At 41.0% G+C, this 13,812-nt stretch overlaps 1 non-coding gene across 1 annotated transcript; it reads left to right on the forward strand.

Moving 5' to 3' along the window:
- Nucleotides 1-11,537: 11,537 nt before the first annotated feature.
- Nucleotides 11,538-11,656, forward strand: LOC145389833 (5S ribosomal RNA). Its single transcript, XR_013895539.1, has one exon. It is a non-coding gene; the product is annotated as a 5S ribosomal RNA (ribosomal RNA).
- Nucleotides 11,657-13,812: the final 2,156 nt, after the last annotated feature.

The following is a 13,812-nucleotide window of genomic DNA, read 5'->3' on the forward strand; positions in this document are numbered from 1 at the left end:
CACAACTACAAGCAACGGACCATCCACTACGACTACCACCAACATTATCACCACCACTGATCCCACTATCACCACTACGACTACCATTGCACAAGCACTGAGACAACTACAAGTACCACAGCTACCACAGCACCACCTCGGCTACTCCAGCACCCACAATCAAAGCCAGTACTACCCCCACCATTACCACTACTACCACAACTTACACCATCACCACTACTACCACCACCCAGCAGTGCACTCTCGCTACATTGATCAGGAGTGACTGCTCAGCTAAGCATCACTTTCGTCCCTTCCTAACTGCTTCTGTCCCTCAATGCTAGTCCCACCGGTGTCCCTGCGGCCTCGACTAGCCAGGAGGACAGTGGCTAGTCATTCCTGAGATAAAAAATAGCTACAACCACCTATTTTCCCAGCCCATTTGGTCCTACATATAGCATACTGGAAGTTTGGGGGTGGTTTGAAGCTTCACAGAAAACGAGACACTGCTTCGAAACAGATTTTAGGGAACACTTGTGAACTGTCAGTCCATGGAACCAAAGGCAGGCTACTTGACATAACCATCGCCATTCATGGGTCATTAAGTTATGTTCCTCGCCTCTCCACTCATGCGGAAACTGTGATTATCTAATACCGACCCTCCCATGAATGTGGAACTCGGTGTCACACTCTCGGGCTCTAACACCTCTTCCCTAGTGATTAAATTTTAGAAGTCGCTGGTTAACCCATTGCACATTATGTATCTAAAGTGAAGCGATATTAAAAGAATTTAAGTAACACAGATGAGGACAGTAATGTGTAATAAGCAAAAAAATAGCTTAAGAAAAGGTGCTAGGGAATTTCCTTACACAACGAGAATACGGGCATAGATGGCATAGGAGGCTCCGCAGCACCTCTTCCTTAGCGATTTATTGCACCTTATCCCGCCCCATCCCAGCAGATTTTTAACCAATGACCTCCCCCAATCCTGGCAGATTTTCGATTTTGTTTTTTCTGGCTAAAACCTCCGCTTCTTATGAGAAACATCGAAAATTCATAGAGAAGTAGTTCAGCTGAGATTTAAAATACTGGACAGAGGTAACAGTACCCCTTACCTTATTGTGTTCTCTATGGGGCTGGCTCCAGAGAAAACGTGTTCTACTGGAGGGGTAACTATTCCACACCACTCATAAAAGGTGTTTATTTGTTAATTTGGTACGAATTTATGTGGTAAAAAAAATATTGATTTTCACCCAGTAATATAGGCAATATAAGCATTGTTTCACTCACCAAACACATCAACATACCTCACCTTTTTTGGTGACATTACCTGATCATCATTTCTGACTGTTTCTTCCTCTAATGCTACGTAAACTTTGTCCTCCACACTGTCAGCGATTGGAGAATCACTCTGGCCTTGAATTTCGTACCGTGGTGCGACATGTCTTTACTGGCCAGGTAACTGGTAATAGGTGAATTGCCGAGACAATGGCGTGCAGGGGGGGGAGGTCATGCGGAATAAGGCATTGTCCCTGCCTGGCATCTGGTAGAGGAAGGTGTCCCGTGTATACGTACCAAAAATCAGACACAAAACTTTAATAGTGTGCAAATGACAGACCTTGCAATTGCGGCGCGTTTTTTTACGTCAATGGGAGTCACAGTGGCAAAACGTTCGGACGTATATATAAATTAACGGGAGTCGGCGGGTTAACATAATCTTGCATGCTAATTCATTTTAATATTGATCTAGTTTTCATTAGCAACATAAAGAGGATACTTAGTGTAATGTTCAGAGTAAATTCCTAAGGAAGAGGTGTAAGGGAGCATCCTCAACCGACGAGAACACGAGTCATGAATGAAACAGATTCAAACCAATCTAGAGGTTCCCTAACACCTCCTCCTAAGCGATTTATTGTGCCTATTACTCCTTGCTATCGTTGTCAGTGTCATTTACATAATTCACATATCACCCTACTCAACATAAGCAACATCTTGATATTAACCCACATATCACCCTACTCAGCATAAGCAACATCTTGATATTAACCAGTCCTATCCCAAAGTAAGTTGCTAAGGAAGAGGTGTTAGGGCATGGACACAACAGCTTTAAGCCAGTTTAACGGCCACCATTGTCCACTTTCGAGCTTTTAAAATTAATTTTATTTTTATTCGTTTATTTATTGATGGTAAAATTCTGATATCTGATGAACTAAATTAGAGACAGTTGCAGGTGACAGAGGAGACCGAAGCACCGTTTTCTTAGCTATTTATTTTGCTGATTGTATCTTAGCATTATCATGTATGTATTATTCTGTATCAGCATAAAAGAGCATGTTGAGATGTACAGAATATGTCGCTAAGAATTTGTCACGAAATTCCAAAATCACAGGTTACGATGATTATTGCAGTGAGAAATTAGACCATATAATTATTTCCGTTATCAATCGCGGATAATGAGAGATCGAGTAGGAGAGTGTGTGTGAGTGAGGTAGAAAGGGAGTGACATGGAGGGGGAGGGGGAATGAGGAGGAGGGAAAGTGAGGTGGTGGGGGAGATGGTGAGGAGGAAAATGAGGATGAGGTGAATGAATGGGGCGGAGAGGTATGTAAATAGGGACGGCATGAATTGGAGGGAGGCCAGCCTGATGACGGGGCACAGGCTGACATGGAGGCAACCTGTTCATGGCCACCCCCTCCAGGATTAAGGCATCTGGCTGGCCTATAAATAAAGAACCAGAGTAGATAATGTTACAGATATTTGTTTACTGTAAAAATGATAATATATATTGTTATGGAACAGAGAAAGATAATGTACACTTTAAGTGAGAATACTAAAAATCACTACTGTCCCGTAAAGTTCCAGGTTCAAAACAAAGAGTTAGGTAAAATTACAAGTTAAAGTTTAATGCTCAAACTAACAAAAAAACATTCAGGACTCATAAGGATAATGTAATGGCAAAAAACAGGTTAAATATATGGTTAACTGCAATAGCCTCTATTAACACGAAATTAGCAAGAGTAAATTTATCTAAGTCATCCCCGATAAAATGAAAACACACTGGGTAATGCTCAGTTAATGCAAGGTAAATTATTACAGATACAAAATATTATTAATGATGACTGACATAAAGAACCTTACATGAATTACAAAAAACGTTACTAGGCCTAAGAATTAACACCTTATGCTATACAGTACAAGAACAAAATGCAATAACACTTATACTCAAATTACACAGCTGCTAGATGGTTGGAGACTTCCTGAGCACTCACAATAATAACTGTACAGGGGAGGACAGAGATGTGAACAAAATGAGGAGTAGATCTAAGTGGCAATTAATGTAGAGACTGAGCTCATTATATAGGGGCCAGCGGAGCTTGATACAACTTGTAAGAAGGACGCGCAAATGAAGCCATAGGGGACAAAGAGCTGACAATCCTACTCTGAACAACAGAAAGGACGACTTACTCTACTATAACGGTAGAAGGGGGGAAATGAGGCAGAACACGCTCGTGATCAAACATGCAGCATACTGTGCGTTAAAATTACACAAAGGATGATGAAATCATAGGCTATGTAACACCTCCCCACAAAGAAAAAGAAATTTACAAAGGAAATTTCTTATTACTCTAAAACAATCTGTCTAAAGTCTAGATAAGCAATCTGCAATAACATTTTCTTTCCCCTTGACATATTGTATGTCTATTGAATACTCCTGAAGAACTAGACTCCATCTTGTCAATCTCTGATTTTTATCTTTAAACTTACTAAGGAATTTCAGTGGGTTATGATCGGTATAAATGACTATGGGGTCAAAACCAGAACACAAATAAAATGAAAAATGCTGTAAATCCAAAATCAAGGCCAAAAGCTCTTTCTCAATAGTTGAATAGTTCTTTTGAGGTGGAGTGAACTTCTTTCTGTAATAAGATACAGGGTGTTCAATACCCTGATCATCCTCTTGCAGCAAAACAGCCCCAGCTCCTGTATCACTTGCATCAACAGACATCTTAAAAGGCTTAGCAAAATTTGGAGTAGCGAGCACTGGCTGACTTAATAGGATAGCTTAAAGTTTGTTCAAAGAGGATTCACAGTTATCGGTCCAGACAAATTTAACTCCCTTTTTCAGTAGGTCTGTAAGTGGTGATACAAGAATAGAAAAGTTAAGAACAAATCTCCGGTAATAACCTACCATTCCCAAAAATCTTTGTAGCTCTTTCCTACTTTTAGGTCTGGGAAGATCACTTATAATCTGAACCTTAGCTGCTGGTGGTGCAACATGTCCATCACTAATTACGTACCCGAGGTACTGAACTTTAGCTTGACCAAACTCACACTTTGATAAATTAGCTACAAGATTAGCATGAACCAAACGCTCAAGAAATTTACTGACATGGCATAGGTGATCTTTCCAGTTGTCACTGAAGATTAATACATCATCAATATAAACACCACACCCTGCCAAACCCTCTGTTACAACATTCATGAGCTTCTGAAATGTGGCTGGTGCATTCTTCATACCATATGGCATTACAGAACATGCAAAAGTCTTTCCTAGTGTTACAAAACATGAGATCTCCCTAGCACGTTCAGTCATAGGTACTTCCCAGTATCCCTTTAACAAATCAAACTTACTTATGTACCTAGCCTTTCCGATCTTGTCTATGCAATCTTCCACGTGAGGGAGAGGGTAAGTGTCTGTTTTGGTGATCTGATTAACACGTCTGTAGTCGATGCAAAGCCGCTGTGACCCACCTGGTTTAGGGACTAGAGTGACAGGAGAACTCCACTCGCTCTGACAGGGCTCAATCATCTTGTGGTCCAACAGGTAGCCAAGCTCCTTCTGGATGAGAGGAACTTTCACTGGGTTCACACGGTAAGGAGGCAGTTTAATTGGCTTTGCGTCTCCAACATCGACATCATGCATCAACACAGTGGTTCTTCCTGGAGTGGCACGGAACACTTGCGGGTACTCCTGCAGTAATGCCGAAAACTCCTGCCTTTCCTCGGGAGGTAGATGAGAAAGCTTAGTCTGGAGATCATTCATGATATCAGGATTCTTCCCCAAACTATCACTCAGGCTCATACTGCATGGGAGAGCTTCACTTGCAGACTCGGGTGGAACAGCCACAGTGCAGACTGGGTTATTTTCGTCCCGCCTGTGATATAACTTTAGCATGTTGATGTGACAAAGTTGCTTGTTCTTTCTACGATCTGGTGTGGCGATGACATAGTTGACATCACTGAGTTTCTTCTCCACGAAATAAGGACCACTAAACTTGGCTTGAAGAGGTTGCCCATGAACCGGTAGCAGAATCAAAACCTGATCTCCTGGCTGAAAGTGGTGTAACCTGGACTTCTTATCATACCAAGTCTTCATCTTCTCCTGAGCAGCTCCTAAATTCTCTCTCACCAGCTGTAAAGCAGTGGACAGCCGTTCTTTGAACTTCATCACATACTCCAGCAGGTTGACGTCATCTTCCTCCGACAGCCAGCATTCCTTGAGTAACTTAAGGGGTCCTCTTACTTCATGGCCAAACAGTAGTTCAAAAGGTGAGAAGCCCAGTGATTCATTTGGAGATTCTCTTGCGGCAAATACAACAAATGGAAGACCTTTATCCCAGTCTTTCTGATGTTCCAAACAGTATTTCTTGAGCATCGATTTGAGTGTTTGATGATATCTCTCCAACGCTCCTTGGGTCTGGGGATGGTAAGCTGAAGACGTGATCTGGGTGATGCCCAACTCTTTCAGAGACTGCTTGAAAACGTTTGACATGAAATTACTTCCCCGGTCTGACTGTACCTCCTTGGGCAGACCAAACTTTGTGAAGAACCCTAGCATTTCCTTAACCACGTTCTTTGCTGAGATATTTCTAAGTGGAATGGATTCAGGATAGCGAGTAGCCATATCAATCAGGGTCAACACATAAGAAAATCCTGAAGAAGTCTTAGGAAGAGGGCCCACAATATCCACCAACACACGGGTGAATGGCGCCTCAAAAGGAGGAATGGGAACTAGAGGTGCAACCTTTTCGGTCTGATTACACTTCCCCACAACTTGACAGGTGTGACAAGACTTACAATACCAGGAAACATCCCTGAAGATACCTGGCCAGTAGAAGTGTTTCAAAATGCGTGCCACAGTCTTCCTCACTCCAAGGTGTCCTGCCAAACTGGAATCATGAGCCACTCTAATGATATCCTGCCTACAAACACGAGGGATGACAACTTGATGTACAACCTCCCATTCACAGTCGGCTGATGTTGTTGGGGGTCTCCACTTCCTGATAAGTACTCCTGACTTTATATAATAACAAGTAGAAGCACCGGCTGACTCTTCCTCTCTGCAAGCAGAGTTAGCTAGACCTTTCAACTCAGGGTCAGCAACCTGCAACTCAACCAACTCTTGACGAGACAAATTATCAACACTATGGGGTACTGCCTCATCTGGTGAGTGGTCCAAATTAGCAAGAAAAGTGTCAGCTAGGATAACATCATCATCATCATTATCCTCTAAGTCACCAGTAACTTTAGACTTAGCCCTAGTGACAGCACATGCAGGGAACACATCAGGGACATCACAATCCTGGGACGCAGCCACTGGCTCACTAGACAACTGAGGAGCTGGACACACTTGGCTTCCACCAATATCATTTCCAAGTAAGAACCTGACTTTGGGAGTGTCTCAACCAACCCAACCATAACGGAACCATTAGCAAAACCAGACTCTAAATTCACTCTGCACAGAGGGACAGAGAAGTAATTATTCCCTACACCTTGTAAGATTACAGTTTCATCAGAGGAATTAACATTAGAGCCTAGAACACTGGTCAGCATAAGGGATTGGCAAGCACCTGTATCACGATATATTTTAACTGATTTCCTGTCATTACTGTCCAGAGGACTGACAAAACCATCAGACAGGAAATTAGCACATGAACTCTTGAGAGTGTCACCCACGTTACTGCTCAAAATAGGAGCTCCATCATGAGAATTTAAGTTACCCCTCAAAGCAGGTTCAGTTAACTCAGTTAAAGAATTCTGGGAACTCTCAAGAGTGGACACTAGACCAATTGACTGAATATTTAAAGACTCCTTTTTGTTCACATCACGCTGTCTCCTGAAACATTTCTCCGTAGTATGACCAAGCTTACTACAATAAGTACATTTACTTTTCTGAAATCTAGAGGTGAAGCTGGTGTTTACTTCCTGAGAAACATCATCTTTATTCTCTTTCCTGTTACCTGTACTCTGAGTAGAGGCAACGTACTTACTCTCAGCTTTCCCTTTTTCTTTAGAATATCTCTTGTGAGTGAGAAAATATTCATCAGCTAAAACTGCAGCATCAGACAAATTATCTATTCTTTTCTCATCAAGATATAGGCTTACATCTTTATAAATACACCTCTTGAAGTCCTCCAGCAAAATCATCTGCTTAAATTTATCAAAATCAGAATCCACATTCTTAGAATTTAACCACTGCTCTAACAGATCTTTGATTTTTGCATACTCAACATGGGATTGCTTATCTTGCTTGTAAGTTGTCCTAAATTTTACTCTATAAGCTTCAGGAACAAGCTCATAGGCCTTAAGAATCAAGCTCTTAACTGCATCATAATAATCAGATTGATCCTGAGGCAAAGATGCATAAGTTACTTGAGCTTTACCGGTGAGAACAGTTTGAAGGAGTACTGGCCAATACTTTTTGGGCCAATTAAAACCTGTAGCTACCCTCTCAAACAACTGAAAATACTTTGTTAAATCAGATTCATTAAAAGGAGGGACAAGTTTAACATTTTTAGCCACATCAATATCATCAGAGCTAGATGATCCAGTTCCACCTTGTTTCATGCCATACTCATGGTCTGCCTGAATCCTAGCTAGTTCAATTTGTGCCTGAGCCTGTATCTGTGCCTCCTGAATCCGAGCCTGAGATTCAGCCTCCTTAGCATTTGCTTGAAATTCAGCCTCCTTAACACAAGCCTCCTTAGCCTGAGACTCAGCCTCCTTAGCACGTGCTTGAAATTCAGCTTCTTTCACACGAGCCTGCTGCAGGGCTAGCTGTAACTTAGCTAATTCAATCTGCGTTTGCTCATTTGGAGGAGTTACATTAAACAAGCTTTCATTAATCATATCAACAATTTGATCTTTAGAATGATGAGAGCGAACAGCAATTCCCAATTGTTGAGCAACAAGCTTAAGTTCATTCTTTGTTCTGTTCTCTACGTCACACACTGTTTGCACATTTGACAAAATATCTTTGGCTTCATCAAGTGTAGTAATAGTAGACATCATGAATAAATCACAGTCACAAAATATCAAGCAATATCCTTATGATAATATCCTGAATATCCTGATATGAGGTCGCCAAATTTATGTTATGGAACAGAGAAAGATAATGTACGCTTTAAGTGAGAATACTAAAAATCACTACTGTCCCGTAAAGTTCCAGGTTCAAAACAAAGAGTTAGGTAAAATTACAAGTTAAAGTTTAATGCTCAAACTAACAAAAAAACATTCAGGACTCATAAGGATAACGTAATGGCAAAAAACAGGTTAAATATATGGTTAACTGCAATAGCCTCTATTAACACGAAATTAGCAAGAGTAAATTTATCTAAGTCAGCCCCGATAAAATGAAAATACACTGGGTAATGCTCAGTTAATGCAAGGTAAATTATTACAGATACAAAATATTATTAATGATGACTGACATAAAGAACCTTACATGAATTACAAAAAACGTTACTAGGCCTAAGAATTAACACCTTATGCTATACAGTACAGTACAAGAACAAAATGCAATAACACTTATACTCAAATTACACAGCTGCTAGATGGTTGGAGACTTCCTGAGCACTCACAATAATAACTGTACAGGGGAGGACAGAGATGTGAACAAAATGAGGAGTAGATCTAAGTGGCAATTAATGTAGAGACTGAGCTCATTATATAGGGGCCAGTGGAGCTTGATACAACTTGTAAGAAGGACGCGCAAATGAAGCCATAGGGGACAAAGAGCTGACAATCCTACTCTGAACAACAGAAAGGACGACTTACTCTACTATAACGGTAGAAGGGGGGAACTGAGGCAGAACACGCTCGTGATCAAACATGCAGCATACTGTGCGTTAAAATTACACAAAGGATGATGAAATCATAGGCTATGTAACAATATATATATATATATATATATATATATATATATATATATATATTATCTCACGTAATACCCCTGGGACCGTCCTTAGAGTTCGTAATGCCTACTTGTCAGCGGTTTATTTTGCACATCATACCTTAATAGTCTAGTAACGATTTTGCGGAAGTGATGCAAGTAAACTGCAAATGACGAACTGAGGTAAACAGACAAAGGATCTATACTCTTTTTTATCTAACTTGGTCCAAAATAACCATAGCTCCAATTTGAATGCTGACATATACAGAATGCATCATGTATTTCGAGACACATTTATCATAACCTTGGCGGCATCTGCCATCTTTCCCATTAGAGTTAGTACTGAAGATGAACCACTGCGACAAATGGTAAGGTTGGGTGGGAGAGACACAGGTTAGAGCTTGAAGTCTTTATTTTCTCTAATGTTTTGGGCTACACAGGACAGATTTACTGAAGATTGGGTGAGAGAAAGAGACAGGTTAGAGCTTGAATTCTTTATTTTCTCTAACGTTTCGGGCTACAACGAGGACTCCCTGAAGACTGAGAGGAAGAGAAACACAGGTTAAAGCCTGACTTCTTTATTTTCTCTAATGTCTGGGGCTACACAGAACCCAGACTCTCTGACGATGGGTTCTGTGTAGCCCGAAACGTTAGAGAAAATAAAGAATTCAAGCACTAACCTGTGTCTCTCCCACCCAACCTTTCCAGTAGTTTTGCCTACTCTTTTCAATTTAACTTGGCGTAGATTTTCGTCCTTTTCATTTTTTTTTTTTTTTTCATGTAACTCAGTGGCAGACTAGGGCAGTACTACGGCTCTGCTGCCTTTCCATTGCATTTCTTCGTGACTATACCTCTTTCCCCTCTGACCTGGCCTAAAATTGTCATCGCTTCATCTTGAATGCTGCGTTGAAGCAATAATTTAACACATTTTAGAATATGCTAGTCACGAGAAAGTGCTATATGTAGCATTTCTCTCTCTCTCTCTCTCTCTCTCTCTCTCTCTCTCTCTCTCTCTCTCTCTGCATCGGTGTCCAATCCGTAAGAAAGGGTTGCTATAATATTTCATGCGTCGGCCTTGGTCACTTAATGGCGGCTTTTCACGCTGCTTGATCTCTGGCAGCCTCTCTATTGTGTTAAGGACATTAATTATGTAGGCAGGAGGCTAGTGAATCATATAATTGTTTTTCCAAACTCATTTATTTGCGCTGACAAATAAGTTTGTTCATGCACGTTGCCTTGGGTGAGGTCATCTGTAAATAATAATAATAATAATAATAATAATAATAATAATAATAATAGTAATAATAATAATAATAGATAGATTAGATAGCAGCAGCAGCAGCAGCAGCAGCAGTAGTAGTAGTAGTAATAGTTGTAGTGGTAATTGTAATGATTGTGGTGATGGTGGTGGTGGTGATGGTGGAAGTAGTATAGTTGTAGTAGTAGTAGTAGTAGTAGTAATCATTGTCATCATCATAGTAGTAGTAGTAGTAGTAGTAGTAGTAGTGGTAGTAGTAGCAGTCGCAGAAGTAGCAATAGTGGTGGGAATAATAATAATAATAATAATAATAGGTAGGTAGGTGGGGGCGCTCACCATCCACTCACTCGATGTAGTGTTGCTTTGGGTGTCTGCCCTTTCCTCTCTTCCATCCTTCCTTTTCTGTCTTTCTTTCCTTCACTCTTTCCTCGTCCTTCTGCCTACAGGTAACTTTACACTCCCTCTTCTGTCTTTCTTTCCTTCGTTCTTTCCTCTTCCTTCTGCCTATGGGCAACTCTACACTGAGTGGCAAGCCAAATGGTTTTCTGTACACCAGGAATCCATTTACTACGCTGGGTGGTAACTATATAACCAAATTATGGCGCCTGGTGGTTTAGTGGGTAATTAAGGTGCTCCAACCGGACTGAGCCTGTACAGGTTTATATCCAAGGTGTGGCTGGGGTTTATTGCTCACGTAATGCCACTCAGGGATGAGTGAGGCTGGTCACCCTCATCTTAAATGTCAGGACCAACTTGCCTAGCCCCTGGTTCCTACGGTCCTCATGGGGCCACATAGGATTGAACAATGGATAGATGGATAATAATAATAATAATAATAATAATAATAATAATAATAATAGTAGTGGTAGTAGTAGTAGTAGTAATGCCAACAAAATTAAAAATGATTAAAATCCCTTTTCAAATCTGGCATACCCCGTATATAATTATCATCTCATTCAAACAGAAGCCAGTTGACAATATCATTGCACAACATATGTGAGTTTATTAAAAAAGAAAACACTAAACAAAAGAACTTAAAATATATATTGTTTTTCTGGACATTTTTTTGTCGTTCATAAGCTGACAATAATGTGTGTAATTTTTAAGCTTCTGCAATTAATATCATACTGTAACGGCCATACCACGTTGAGTACACCGCTTCCCGTCCGATCAGCGAAGTTAAGCAACGTTGGGTCTGGTTAGTACTTGGATGGGTGACCTCCTGGGAACACCAGATGCTGTTGGCATAACGTTCTCCCTACGTGTCAAGTGGGGTTGGTGGAAGATTAGTGCCCCTCCCTGTAAAACAGTTAACTCTAAGCCCTTGGCCACCCCGTTTGGGATACATGGCGTCTGGCAATGAATGAATGAAATGAAACACTGTAAAAAAAAAAAATGAAGTGTTGAGAAGATAATAATAATAATGATAATAATAATAATGGTTATAATAATGATAATTATAATAATAATAATAATAATAATGGCAACTATTGATACAACTCCTATTATTATTACTACTGTTACTATTATACTACGGTAATAATGCTACTGCTACAGCTACTACAACTGCTACAAAAATTAACACTACTACCACCATCACCACAACCACCATTACCACCACCGTTACCATTACCACTGCTGCCAGACGATATTATTCAGCTGGGGAGGGCATCACACCTCACCAGCTGCCATAACCAAAACAAATCACCCACCTGAGACCTATTCCACCTGTGCCATATTTTGCTGTTAAGTCTCCTTCACCAGCTGAGTGAGGCATGGGTGTTGGTCCCCCCCCCCTCCCTCCTCTTCTCTCTCTCTCTCTCTCTCTCTCTCTCTCTCTCTCTCTCTCTCTCTCTCTCTCTCTCCATCCATTCCTCCATCCACCTATCTATTTATCTTTATATCTATCTTTCTATGTGAGTGCGTTTAAATGTTTGGGTAATGTGATGAGTAAGGATGGAGGTTTGGAGGGTGAAGTGCTTGAAAGGGTACAACAAGGAAGAAAGGTTGCTGGTTCCTTGAAAGCAGTGATAAGAAACAGGGAAGTGAGCATGGAAGTGAAAAAGTTACTACATGGCAGTATTGTGATACCAACTCTAACGTATGGATGTGAAGCTTGGACGTTGCTGGAGGGACAGAAGTCAAGAGTGAGAGCAGTGGAAATGAGTTACTTAAGAGGAGCCTGTGGAGTCACATGGAGAGACAGGCTGACTAATGAGGATATAAAGGAGCGTTGTGGTGTTAGGAAGCGTTATGGTGAACACACTGAGGTGGTTTGGCCACGTGGAGAGGATGGAGAGTAAGAAACTGACGAGGAGAGTGTATGTGAGTAAGGTGTAGGGGGAGAGAGGGAGGGGAAGGCCAAGGATGAGATGGAGGGATGGAGTGGAGAGGTATATGAGTGAAGTGGGTGTGAATTGGGAGCAGGACAGTGAAATGGCGGGGGACAGGGTGACGTGGAGGCAATTTGTTTGTGGCCACCCCGTATAAGGGATTAAGGTGTCTGGCAGTAGATAGACAGATAGTTCTTTCTATGTCTGTCCGTCTGTTTGTCTCTCTGTCTTTCTTTCTGTCTGTCTATCTCTCTATGTCTATTTTTTTTTTTTTTTTATGGTACGTAGCGGCTAGGTTTGCAGAAAACGATTTCTCTTGTCACTCTGTAGAGCCATCTTAAGGTATCACTACATCGGATGAGTAGATGGTGAGAGCCCCTACTTGCCATCATGCATAAATCGTAATGTGAAATTAACTTGTTTAATGCTACTTAGGTTACTCGAGTCATTTCAGCAAGTTTCACAGTGTATTATTCTTCGTAAAAAATAACACTGCTTTTGCGTGGTGAGAGACTGATTCAGGAGACCACAGTACTTAGTTGTATTATATTAGTCAGGTGGTGGTATTTATTAGTCATTAGAGGTAAGTGGTGGCGAACATCATCCACTCCCTTTATGTACAGTATTGCGACCTACTTCTTCTTCACCTTGATCATTCTTTTTCTAAGCCTGCTCCCTCCTTTTCCTACTCCTCCCATCGTTCATGTCACTTTTTATTCTTCTTCTTTCCTTTTCAGGTGACATTACATTGAGTGACAAGCCTAATGGTTTCCTGTAAGCCAGGAAACCATTTACAACGCCGGCTGGAAACCACATAACCAACCCATACGTGTTCCCTACGTGTCAACAAGTGGTTTGGTGGAGGGTTAATGCCCCTCCTGTAAAACAACTAAAAGACAAACGGTCACCCCTTACGGGATTATGGCGTCTGGCTATAATTGATAGATAAATATTAATCAGACGCAACCATACTAGGCAAGTTCGCTATTAGGGATCAGACGAAAAGTGTTCCTCTCCCACAATATTAACCGATGTTCAAAGGAGCGTTGGAAAGAACAATGATAAAGCAC

The sequence above is a fragment of the Coenobita brevimanus genome, unplaced genomic scaffold, assembly GCF_032717465.1.
Source record: "Coenobita brevimanus isolate Jiangsu-jjx unplaced genomic scaffold, ASM3271746v2 jjx.HiC_scaffold_2531, whole genome shotgun sequence".
NCBI classification, from domain to species: Eukaryota; Metazoa; Arthropoda; class Malacostraca; order Decapoda; family Coenobitidae; genus Coenobita; species Coenobita brevimanus.